Here is a 13889-nt window from a genome sequence, read left to right on the forward strand (position 1 = left end):
TGGGGGATGAATTACTATATGGGGGATGAATTACTATGGGGGATGAATTACTATATGGGGGATGTATTTTCAGTTTTAAAAATGTGGCTCTCAAAATAAATTTCAATCGTGGTTTTGGCAAGATTTGGCTCAGTTGAAAAAAAAGGTTGCCCACCACTGCCCTAAGACATCTCCTTGGGACACAGCTTACCCGTATACACTTATCACAGTTGTAAGTAGTGATTTGGCTGTTTTTTTATATAATAAATTTGCTTTTAATTCTGCTCTTAGGCTGGCGTCCCCTTCTGTTCCCTTTTTAACTGTCCCGCTCTTGCCTGCTGCGCCTGCTGTCTCAACTTGAAAAAAAACAGTGCTTCCGAGTATAAGGGAGTATGTGACCACCTTCCTTGTGGCAGTCTTTGGAGGACAGGGAGAGTATCGTCACTATTACTTCTTATTGGCCACCACCAGGCAACACTGATGAATTTAGTGTTGACTGTGATGGAAGAAGTGGTGGAGAAGCATTGGCAAGGTGAATAAAAGTGGACCAGAGAGGCTCTTTGCATTGACGCTGTCACTTTTTCCTGAATAAAAGAAAATGAGACGGAGGCACTGGTCTTTCTTAAAATTCACTTTGACAGTGTTTTTTATCAGATGGATCTAGGTCACTCAGAAAACACAAAGTTGGGGTATTGTCTCACAGAGGTAGGACACACTCAACATGAGAACTTTGCATGAAGAGAAGAAACAGAGTGCCAAATTATCAGTTCAACACCAACACATAGCCATTGAGCCCTCCATGCTTCTAGTTTAAGATATTATTTTTGGAAAAAATTATTATATAGATATTATTTTTAGAGATTTTGATACTGTCTATATTAGGAACTCAGCCTTGAAGAAGTGGGATCTTTGGCCCCGAAAACCTGTTGGCTATCATTTTTCAATCAATTGTGATTCCATGGTCAAGAATAAAGATTATATGGACTTCTGAACTGATAATGTGATGCTCTGTTTCTTCTGTTCTTGTAACTTTATCCGGGATGGGCATGGTGACAGTGAAGTGGTGCAATAAATAGGAGCTCACAAACTAGGCCATCAAACTGCTGTGACACTGGCAAATATTAGCAAGCTATATCAGATTTACTTTATTTTTCTAAGAAGATACCTTTCCGTAGCTTTTACATCTGTTGCTACAGCTTCTTTCACCAGTAAAGTTGACTTTGTACCGCTTGATGAAAACAAAACACTAAAATGTATCAGATTGGGATGCTGCCAGACTATGCTGTTGCTAAAGCTGTCCATGAAAATTGGACTTTTCTGTAACACCATGTGCAGCTTTAAGGCATCCCCCTAGCCTGTAATTTAAAAAAATGTAGTCTTTTCAATGTCACCCTTAAAGCTAAATTAAAAACATATCCCCAAAGTTTGAACTATAAGAAAAACTTGTTTTCTCTAAAAGAGGGTTATAACTCCTGTCAAATTATTTTTTGCCATCTGTGTCCTATCGGGGAGATCTCCCTTCACTTCCTATCCCATAGCCAAACAGGAAGTAAGAAAATCTCTGCAAATTAAGGGAATTCTTTGGAGACACTCCCCCCCCCAGTCACCGAACCTAGTGGAAAATTTCCCCTCTATTACTTTTCTAGGGGCAACCCAAAATTTTTTTTTTTTATTACTTTTAATGATATCAGTAAATAGGACTAATGGGGAGAGTGAATCTCTCTAACGAAGGCAATAAAAACTTAATAGGTGATCTAATCCCTCTCCACTCTGTAGATAACTGAAAAAAGTTTTGCCTTTAGTTATACTTTAATTACTTTTGACTATAAAAAAAAGTGTCACTTATATGGCAATAGTACTTTGTTTGATGATTGGGTCTTTAGTTCGCCCCCAGAGTATTACAGGTACTTATTTTGGTATGAAGGCTGTGCTGTAAAAGCGTTTCCATATGTAGTGCCAATAATACTTTGATGGCTTCTTGGCATCTCTTCTATTGCAGATTTTTTTTTAACCATTAGGGAGCATCTTTTTTCGTCCCCCCTCCTCATATGTGACCTTTGGGGCGATGGGCTGGGCCTTAAACATCCTCCCTATTGGGATACCATCTTCTGCCCTTTGCGCTTACTGACATACCTGTGAGAGTGCGCTATGGAGTTTTTATCCTTAATATCTTTTGCATTTGAATCTGTGAGTGTTTTTATTAGAGATGAGCGAATCGAACCTGGCGAAGTGGAATTCGTTTCGAATATTAGGAAAAATTCGATTCGCACCGAATCCGAATATTAGCAAACTTCGGATGCGCAAATCGAATTTTTCCCGATCGGCCGATTTTCATCCCTTCTACAGCCGGCAAAAAGTGTCCCTGCAGAGAGCTCCGCTATTTCTGACAGTTCTCTGACAGTTCCTTCACATTTACAGCGGTTGAAACATTGTATCTATTTGTTTCCATTTAGGATACAGATGTTTTTATTCGGAAACAAATAGATACAATGTTTCAACCCCTGTAAATGTGAAGGAACTGTCAGAGAACTGTCAGAAATAGCGGAGCTCTCTGCAGATACACTTTTTGCTGTACTGGAATTCTTCTTCTCTTCATTCTTCTTCTTCTTTTCATTCTTCTTCTTCTTCTTCTTTTCATTCTTCTTCTTCTTTTCATTCTTCTTCTTCTTCTTCTTTTCATTCTTCTTCTTTTCATTCTTCTCCTTCTTCTTCTTTTTCTTCTTCGTCGTGCCCCGTGACTGCCCAAATGAGTGAAGTGTGCGGTGATTCTAAGATCGACGGCACTCATCTGCATGTCATACTGACTGACAGTATTATTTCTCTTCCCCAGCAGACTCCAAGGGCATTTAAATTAAAGGTACAGTGTTCTGCACTAATATAAAGGCTCTCTGAAGCCTAGAAACCCTTTTAATAAGTTAAATTTGCAGCGAATAAATTCGCATCGAATCGAATTTCTTCCGCAAATTCGGCGAATCAGCCGAATCGAATTTTTGAATAATTCGCTCATTTCTAGTTTTTATGCTTTACCATGCATGTTACACTTACTGTTGCATTCTGTTGTTTTCTATATTATATGGTATTTTTTTTGTATCTGTAGTAGTCATCCACAACCGTACCCCTTGAACCCCTGAAGAAGCTACAGTGCTAAACACATGGGGATCTGGCACCCCCTCTTAGATTGATACACTATGTGATACACTATATCAGGGGCAGACTGACCATTTGGAAATGTGTACTACTGTACTTTCACATTAGATACAAATGGAGAAACAGAAAAAGGGCACACCGACCTAGTGCATTATCGTTTAAAATAATTTAATTGAAGAAACAAAATAGGTATCATACTCACAATGGACATAATAACACAGGCATGTCAAACTGAACAAGATGTATGATCCAAACAACATCTGAGTCCATACGATGAAACCCTGGATGACCAACTGGCTAACGTGTTTTGAGGACACAACCTCTTTCTCTGGTTGGCTCTGATCATACATCTGGATCATACATCTTGTATCTTGGCTCTGATCATACATCTTGTTCAGTTTGACATGCCTGTGTTATTATGTCCATTGTGAGTATGATACCTATTTTGTTTCTTCAATTAAATTATTTTAAACGATAATGCACTAGGTCGGTGCGCCCTTTTTCTGTTTCTCCATTTGTATCTAATGTGAAAGTACAGTAGAAATAGCCATACCAGGGGCGGACTGACCATTTGGAAACTCAGGCACTGCCTGAGGGCCCGGGGTCAGTAAGGGGCCCCATGAGATGCCCCTGGTACCTTTTTCATAGGCTTTTTTGAGTTTGGGCAAGGACACAGGGGCCCCATGATACCCTATTGCCCGTGGGCCCCATGAGTTGTCAGTCCGCCCCTGCACTGTATATATTTCATCATTATACAATGTATTCAACTAAGGGGGGGGGAGAGTGCATCCTGGGGGGTTGTGGTGTTATGACACATATAAGGGTTCGATTTTTTTTATCTTCTTTGTTCCTGGTTCTTGCTACTTTTTAGGGGAATGCTTTACCCCATTTAATCTTTAAAAATTGCAATAAAAGTTGTTGATTTTACCTTGAAGAGTTTTTGTCTTTGTTCTGAGAGATGGTGTCAGCACTGAAAAAAAATACCAGTTTCTTTTCATTTTTCACTGTTTTTTCATATTTTAGGGATGAGATGTCTGAACCTATTAACTGGACATGTTACAATGTTTCACTTTAGTCTACTTATTATCTACTTATTAGCACTACACTACAAAGTATTGCATCTCCCATAGGCATACTTGGGGTTCACAGAAAAGTATATAGTTACATAGTTAGTCTGGCTGAAAAAAGACAAAAGTCCATCCAGTTCAACCATTAAAAAAAAAAAAGTTATAATCCTATACCCACAGTTGATCCAGAGGAAGGCAAAAAACCCCAGCAAAGCACGATCCAATTTGCTCCTGCAGGGAAAAAAATTCCTTCCTGATCCCCCGAGAGGCAATCGGATATTCCCTGGATCAGCTTTCCCTATAAATGTTATATCCAGTTATATTCTGTGTATCCAAGAAAGAATCCAGGACTTTCCTACAGCAATCCACTGAGCTGGCCAGAACCAACTCTGGAGGGAGTCTATTCCACATTTTCACAGCTCTCACTGTGAAGAAACCTTTCTGTGTTTGGACATTAAACTTCTTTTCCTCCAGACGTAAAGAGCGCCCCCTTGTCCTCTGTGATGACCTCAGGGGGAATAACTCTACACCGAGTTCACTTTATGAACCACTGATGTATTTTATAGATTTTATGAATTTAAAGTATGAATAATGAAATAGTTTCAGAAACATACCCGGGTCTGTACTATCATCAAACCTCACAACTTTTTGAGATATGAGGAACACCTATTACCAAAAGTATGTAAGCATAGGACACACCCCCTGCCACACCCCGTAAAGAAGAATTATACAAAAAAAATTGTTAAACCCACAAATGTTTTTTTTTTAACGCTACTCTTCCTTTATACTGGCTTTTGAAATTTACAAATGCAGCAATGTAGAAACTGGATGAAAAGTTTGGCACCGTTTAGCACTTTTTGAAAGATAAATAGTGCATTTTATATACAACTATATAGATCAGCCCAAAATGAGGGACAAATGAGGGGTAAAGAGGAACAGAGGGACTTTGTTCCAAATCAGTGACAGTCCCTGGAAATAAGGGACAGTTGGGAGATATGCCATCATCACTATTGGTAAGTCATAGTTCCATAATCCAATGAGAGCTCCTTGGTAAAGGACACTTTTACTGGACAGGCGAGTTGCAGTTGATGAGCCTAACTACTAAAATAACTGAAGTCAGACCCTTGGGGGTTTATTTACTAAAGCTGGAGAGTCCAAAATCAGACTCCCTTCTGCCTAGAAACCAATCAGCTTCTAACCTCAGCTTGTTCAATGAAGCTTTGGCAATGAAACCTGGAAGCTGATTGGTTTCTAGGCAGAAGGGAGTCTGATTTTGGACTCTCCAGCTTTAGTAAATAAACCCCTTTGTATCTACCACAAGTCAATGACTCACTAGGTGGCAAAACCAGGATTAAAAAAGCTTTCCTGAAGCTGGTTGAAGTTGCCTAAAACAAAGCATGATTTTGACCAGCATAACAACAGGTAGACCTTCAGGATGTCTGATCAGGTCCAAGGCCTTAGGCTTCAAATCCACACATAAGCAATACATTGAGGTTCTCCTGGTATAATCAGCGAAGTTCCACTGTGTCATTGATAGCCATTCTCTATGTTTTTTTTATCAGATGTACACATAGCGCCTGAGGGGAAGGCTGTCCTACTGAAACTCAGGGGTGATTTACTAAAACTGGAGAGTGCAAAATCTGGTGCAGCTCTATATAGTAACCAACCAGCTTTCAGGTTTTATTGCCAAAGCTTCATTGAACAAGCTGAAGTTAGAAGCTGATTGGCTACCATGCACAGCTGCACCAGATTCCGAGTGCTCCAGTCTTAGTAAATCTTCCATTATGTGTCAAGGAATTCCTGGTAGCCTTCTAGTTCAGAAACATGCACAGAGGATCATGGCTAGGCTTGGGAGAAGTGCACATGTCCCTGCCCTTCAGCTAGTGCCCAACTTGTACACGGATTCCTTTTACTCACCCAGCTCACTGTTGACCTGATCTTGGATTCTGCTTTGTACTGCTACCTACCAGTTCCTGACCTTGCCTTCCTCCACAACCCTGATTTTGCCTTTGATTCTGTACCTCACTGCCTGCTCGTTGCTGACCCTTGCTACTGTCTCTGATTTGGCTCCACATTATTACCAGTACCAGTTCTGAATGCATCTAGAATCAGCTCCTGTCACTGGCTCACTGGGATCGCACATGGACTCCAACCTCCTGAATCTGGGGCTCAACCAGAGTTCCCCTTTAACCTCTACTGGTTCCCATCATGGTGTTGCTGTTTTGTCGACTGATGCTCCAGGCTTAATGTTCTGCTGAATCTTCTCAGTCTACATCTCCAGTTTAAGGTTCTGCCATCAACATCTACCGGCACTCGTGTTCCTCCTATTCCTTGGTACTATCTGTTCCTCTTCCAGAGGTGCTTGGGCTGGATATACAAAAGAGGCAATGTTTGTTATTTCAGTCTCCTATCAGCTATATGACAGTATGTCAGTAAAGTTTGTTGCTGGCCCATTCCGTACTCTTCAGCACTTTGTCTGAAACCATTTCTGGGTGCTTTTTGATGCCCGCTTTGTGTCATTGTCCTACTGTAAGTCCCATGACCTCTGATGGAGACCTAACTTTCTGACACCGGGCCTTACATTGCAAACCAGAATTCTTTGGCAGTCTTCAGATTTCATAATGCCATGCACACAGCCAAGACATCCAGAGCCTGAAGCAGCAAAGCAACTCCAAAACATCTGTGACCCTCCCCCATGTTTGACTGTAGGGACTGTATTCTTCTCTTTAAAGGCCTCATTGCTTTTTCTGAAAACAGTAGAATGATGGGCTTTACCAAAAAGCCATCATTTCATTTGGTTTGTCCACAGCACATTCTCCCAAAAGGATTTTGGCTTCTCAGGTAAGTTTTGGCAAACTCCAATCTGGCTTTTTTATGTTTCTGTGTCAGGAGTGGGGTCCTCCTCGGTCTCCTAAAATAGTGTCTCTTTTCATTCAGATGGCGACGTATAGTGCGAGCGGACACAGTTGTATCCTGTAACTGAAGGTCAGCTTGAATTTGTCTGAAAGTTGATTGAGGTTCTTTATCCACCATTAAAATAATCCTTTGTTGCAATATTTGATCAATGTTTCTCTTTCATCCATGTCCAGGGAGATTAGCTACAGTGCCATGGACTGTAAACTTCTTGACAATGTTGCGCACAGTGGACACAGGAACATTAAGATCTCTGGAGATGGACTTGCAACCCTGAGATTGTCCATGCTTTTACACAATTTTTGTTCTCAAATCCTCAGACAATTCTTGGCCATGACCGTATGTATTTGGTTTATGATAGCAGATGCCTTTATATATAATTTCTTTAAAGCAATAAAAACTTGGAAGGGGTTCTAGCCCTTCCCCTCTCTTTCAGAAACTGAGTGGAAACAAATTGGAATACATTTTAAGGTAAGTCGATGATTTTTCTAATTTTGTTTTAATTACTCAATCTTAAGGGTTTATTAGAAAAAAAACAGCAAGGGACGGGCAAAGTTTCACAACTTCAGTTTCATTTATACTAGAGTATAATCTTTTAAAGAATCCCACTCGTCATTCACCGGCCACTCCCAATCTCACCTAAAGGCATTTATGCAGTTTGTAAAAAGGTGAAGGTGGAAGCAAGAGTATTAGCTTTTACATATGGTAAGAATCATCTTACATAATGATGTGTCTTCTGCAATTATTTTTTATCTTTGTGATTCTTGCAATCACAGGTAAGTGAAGTGAAAGTATACAGTATATATGTATTTGGACACAGGCACAATTTTTGTTTTTTTCAGGTATTTACCAAAACATATTCAAGCTATAGTTATATAATGGATATGGGCTAAAAGTGCACACTCTCAGGTTTAATTTGAGGGTATGTGCATCCAAATTGGAGGAAGGGTTTAGGAATTACAACTCTTAAGAGTAGCCATCCCCCCTTTTTCAAGGGACCAAAAGTAATTGGACAATTGAATATAATCATAAATAAAATGTTCATTTTTATTATTTTGTCGAGAATCCTTTACCGGATATGAACCCATGGACATTACCAAAGACTGGGTTTCCTCCTTTCTGATGGTTTGCCTGCAGTCTGAAACCCATGGACATTATCAAAGACTGGGTTTCCTACTTTCTGATGCTTTGCCTGAAGTCTGGACCCCATGGACATTCCCAAAGATTGGTTTTTCCTATTTTCTGATGCTTTGCCTGAAGTCTGAAACCCATGGACATGACCAAAGGCTGGGTTTCCTCATTTCTGATGCTTTGCCTGAAGTCTGGAACCCATGGACATGACCAAAGACTGGGTTTCCTAATTTCTGATGCTTTGCCTGAAGTCTGGAACCCATGGACATGACCAAAGATTGGGTTTCCTCCTTTCTGATGCTTTGCCAGGCTCTAACTGCAGTTGTCTTCAGTTGTTCTTTGTTTATGGCTCTTTCTGCATTTAGTTTTGCCTTCAGCAAGTGAAATGTTTGCTCATTTGGGTTGAGATCAGGTGATTGACTCGGCCATTTCAGAATATTCCACTTCTTTTCCTTCAAAAACTCCTGGGTTGCTTTTGCAGTGTGTTTTGGATTGTTGTCCATCTGTACTGTGAATCGCCATCCAATCAACTTTGCTACATTTGGCTGAATCTGGACTGACAGTATATCTGTAAACACTGCTTCTGTCTTCTGTCACATCATCAATAAAAAACCAATGACCAGGTGTCACTGGAAGCTGTGCATGCCCATGCTATCATACTGCCTCCACCATGTTGTGTGCTTTGGATCATGAACTGTTCCAAGCCTTCTCCACACTTTTTTCTTCCAGTCATTCTGGTACAAATTAATCTTGGTTTCATCCATCCAAAGAATGCTTTTCCAGAACTGGTCTGGCTTTTTTAGATGTTTTTTGACAAAGTCTAATCTGGCTTTTCTATTCTTCAGGCTTATGAATGGTTTGCACCTTGTAATGAACCATCTGTATTTGCTCTCATTAAGTCTTCTCTTGATTGTAGACTTTGACAATGATACGCCCACTTCCTGGAGAGTGTCCTTCACTTCCTGGATGTTGTGAATGGGTTTTTCTTTACCATAGAGAGGATCTTGCTATCATCCACCACTGTTGTCTTCTGTGGACGTCCATGCCTTTTTATGTTTCTGAGCTCACCAGTGCGTTCTTTCCTCAGAATGGACCAAACTCTTGATTTGCATGTAACTAAATTCTTCTTTAAACATAAATAAATCTATCCCAATATAGAATATAAATAATACAAAAATTATTTAAATTAGATAAATAAAATAAATAGTAAAATAAAATAAATAAATAAAATCCCAAAATTATATCAAACTACATATCCCAAACAAATGTCCAAAGTGTCTCTGTAAAGATGTCTTTTCCAAATTCCAAAGCAAACTCGTATCACTCTTTAATCATTCACTATGGAATTTCCAAAACTCTTCGTGAACCTGAAAGAAATAAACTTATGATAGTGTATTACCTTTTAACTGAACATACATGCAAACTTGTGAAAACAGTGTATCATGCCAACTGCCTCAAGCTAAATGTCTCCAAAACCGAGCTCCTGGTTTTCCCCCCAGCCCGCGCCCCCCCATCCTCTCCATCACTACTAGCAACCCCACCACCATTCCCACCCAAAGTCCTGGGTGTCACCCTAGACTCAAACCTTTCCTTACAACCTCATGTCCAATCACTATCAAAGTCATGCAGGCTCCACCTCCACAATATCTCCAAGATACGCACATTCCTCACCTCAGACACTACTAAACAACTCGTACACTCCCTCGTCATCTCACGCCTGGACTACTGCAACTCCCTTCTCACTGGCCTACCCAAAAAAATGCTATCCCCACTCCAGTCTATCCTGAACTCAGCGGCGAGACTCATCCACCACACCAACTGCTCCACATCTGCCTCCCCCCTCCGCCAATCCCTTCACTGGCTCCCGATTGCCCAGCACATCAAATTCAAATTACTAACTCTGACCTACAAAGCCATTCACAACGCCGCCCCAAACTACCTAACTGACCTGATACCCAAATACCACCCTACCCGTGCCCTTCGCTCCTCACAAGACCTCCTACTCTCTAGCTCCCTGGTCTCCTCCTCCCACGCCCGACTGCATGACTTCTCCAGGACTTCCCCCATCCTCTGGAACTCACTACCCCAATCCATTAGACTGTCACCTACCCTCCTCACCTTCAGGCACACCCTGAAAACCCATCTCTTCAGGGTAGCCTACCCCACCCTCACCTAACAGCCGTTCTCCTCCACTTCTCCTACCACTCCATGCCCCACAGCCACTTCCTCCTGTACCACTACCCCCTCCCTCCTAGATTGTAAGCTCGAAAGAGCAGGGCCCTCGAACCCCTCGTGTATTGCATTGCTATAGTTTTGTCTCATGTTCTGTCCCCCTTGCTACTGTACAGCGCTGAGCAAACCCTTTGGCGCTATATAAATACTGTATAATAATAATAACTGCATAACGTGTACTCAAATGTGAATAAACACAAAAAAAAAAATCTCTATACAAATATATCAATCTCTCAATAAGTAAATATACTCGTGACAATAATCAAAATAGTGACCATTCCAACTCCAAACGATGAAACATATGTGATCCCCTCCAAATTGTGAAAATGAATAATGCCCAAATCTCTAATAGTGAGCACTACAAATTCAATATTAGTGAAAAATTAAAAGTGATCTCCTCCAACTGGTGCAACAATGGATAATTACCCTCTGGAAATAAATGACAGACTTTAAAAACCAGTGGATAGTAGCAGTCTCCAGGCTTCCTAATGTTCCTGTTGCCACTCTTCCATATTCCGCATAAGGTGAGATAGGATATAATCAGCGGTATATAGTAAAATATATAAATCTTTATTAAATATCTTACATTAAAATTGAAGAATATCAGCTTCCAACATTCAAAACAGCTCTGGTGTAGTCCTGTGTAGAGAGAACCGCATGTTCCCACTTCCAAAATGGCCACGACAGCACTTCCGGTTTTGCGTGAGTGCGTCAGACGTCACGTGTTCTGACGCGTTTCGTCACTTCCTGGACTTTTTCACAAGGGATCAAGACGTCTGAGAGGCGGTTCTTTATATTCTGTCCCACATCAAAGGCAGGAAATCGAAACTGCCATCTTACTATATGGAAAAACGGCCGCATGTATATCTATATTCCCATTCACTATACGAGCACTGCAATCCCTATAAGAACACTTAAATAACATACCATTTATACTATAAACATATAACTGTGTAAATATACCGTAATAAACTCCATCATAATACCCCCCAACTCCTCTTAATAGGCACACGCCGCCATACCTGATATAAATCCCCATGTAATAAAATATTCATGTAAATAAAATATTAAAAGGATAAACATATACTATGAATCCCCCTAAGTAGTGGCAAGTGTATAAACCCTTCTTAAATATATATATGTATAAGTATATAGATATAGCAAACCTATATTCAATAACAATCTTATACTTCTTAAGGTGATAGCGCCCTCTACTGGTCAATCTATGCATACCTGTAACAGTAAAATCTAAATCTACTCAGACACAAACTAAACCTAATCCATATCCCCCAAACTATCTCATAAATTATGATAAATATGATATATATAATAAAATAAATTATATAATATAAAATATAATATATAAATAAAATAGACCCCTTAAAAAACGCTAAAATTAATATAAAATCTACCAAACTACACTACATTTTTCTATCTAAAAAAAAAAAAAAAAAAAAGCAACCTCTATACTAAATACCATAATCTCATCTCAAGTGTCTGAGATAAAACAGTTTAAATCTAACTCAATGTTAAGACCTTTTGCCTTCAGAGTGTGAAGTCCATAAATTCAGAATGTCTCATTCTGCGAAATCATTTGTACTCTATTACTACCCCTCCAATGAGTATCAACTGTGTCAATCCCACAAAATTTAATCTTACTTGGTTTTGACGTATGGAACTCCTTAAAATGGCAAGACACACTATGGTCTTTTTTGCCTTTTTTTATATTCGCTACATGTTCTTTTAATCTAGCACTCAGGTTTCTTTTAGTTCTTCCTACATATTGGAATTGGCAAGGGCACTCTAATACATATGTGACGTACTTTTGTATTGCCCGTAATACATTTTTCTTATAGTAAATTCTTCTCCAGTTACAAAAGATCTAAAGTTTGATATTTTCCTTTCCGTAATCCCCGTAACTTTGCACATTTTACATTTCCTGCAAGGGTAAAACCCATTTAAATTGAACATCCGCAAACCTTTTTTGGAAGGTGAGATAACACCTTTCACTAATAAACTCCTCAAATTATTATTTTTTCTATAAATGAATGGTGGTTTATTAGGTAAAACTGATCCTAAAACCGTATCTTTCTTTAAAATTGGCCAATATCTCTTAAAAATGTTTTCCACTTCCTTAAACTGACAATTAAACTTTGAAAGGAATGCAAATTCTGCTTTTTTACTACCTTCCTCCTTTATATTCTTATTTTTCTTCACTTTCCCATCTCCTATGTAATTTTGACTAACTTTAAATCTTGTTTTTTCTAATTTTATTGGGTCATATCCCTTCTATATGAATCGCTCTTTTATCACTTCCGACTGGGAAATATAATCCTCTAATCTCAAACAGTTTCTCATTATCCTTGTGAACTGCCCCTTTGGAATTCCCCAGATCCACTGGGGATGGTGACAACTGTTAGTAGGAATGTATCCATTTCTATCAGTTTCTTTAAAAAAAAGTTTTAAAATATAATTTAGAATTAAACTTAAAAATATTCAAATCTAAAAAATTGGCCGAATCTGTGCTAATATTCCACGTGAAACTCAGATCATATTCATTTTTATTAATAAAATCCAAAAATATATTTAAATTAGTCTCTGTACCCTCCCAAATCAGCAGGATGTCATCTATATATCTTTTCCAAACTTTTAAACCATCCCATCTTTTACCAAAAATAACCCTATCCTCCCATTTGGGCAAAAAGATGTTGGCCAAACTCGGGGCAAAATTGGTGCACATCACCACACCCTTTTTCTGCTCATAAAATTCCCATTTATACCAAAAATAATTCTTCCTCATACTAAATTCCAATAATAGCAGGATCAATTATTTTTGTTTAATATGCAAATCCGTAAAATTCTTTAGACCCCATTTAATGGCCTCAATACCATCATTATGCTTGATACTTGATACTGATAGAGGGAGTTTACGTTTATAGTCCCAAGAAAAGTATCCTGTGAAATCTCAACCCCTTCCAATGAATCTATAACATCTTGGCTATCTTTTAGATATGAAGGCATCTCTTCAACAATTGGCTGTAGATACAGATCTACATATTCCACAATCCTTGAGTGTATGGATCCAATCCCATTGATAATGGGTCTTCCTGGGGGTTTGGTCAAACTTTTATGAATTTTTGGTAGAATATAAATAAAAGGAACTCTGCAATGTGAGGGGATTAGGTATAACGCTTCCTTCTCATTCAGAATTTTATCTTCCTTCGCTTTACTAATCAATTTTTTAAACTGCTTTTTATATAATAAAATCAGATTTTTAAAAAATTTTTTATATATGTGTCTGAATCGCTTAAAATAAAATTAATTTCTTCTTCATACTGGCTTCTGTCCATCACCACTACCCCTCCACCTTTATCCGCCGGTCTTATGACAATATTTTTCTTATTTTTAAGTGCCTTTAAA

This window comes from Staurois parvus, unplaced genomic scaffold, assembly GCF_062004578.1.
Source record: "Staurois parvus isolate SC_StPar_1 unplaced genomic scaffold, SC_StPar_1.0 ptg002113l, whole genome shotgun sequence".
NCBI classification, from domain to species: domain Eukaryota; kingdom Metazoa; phylum Chordata; class Amphibia; order Anura; family Ranidae; genus Staurois; species Staurois parvus.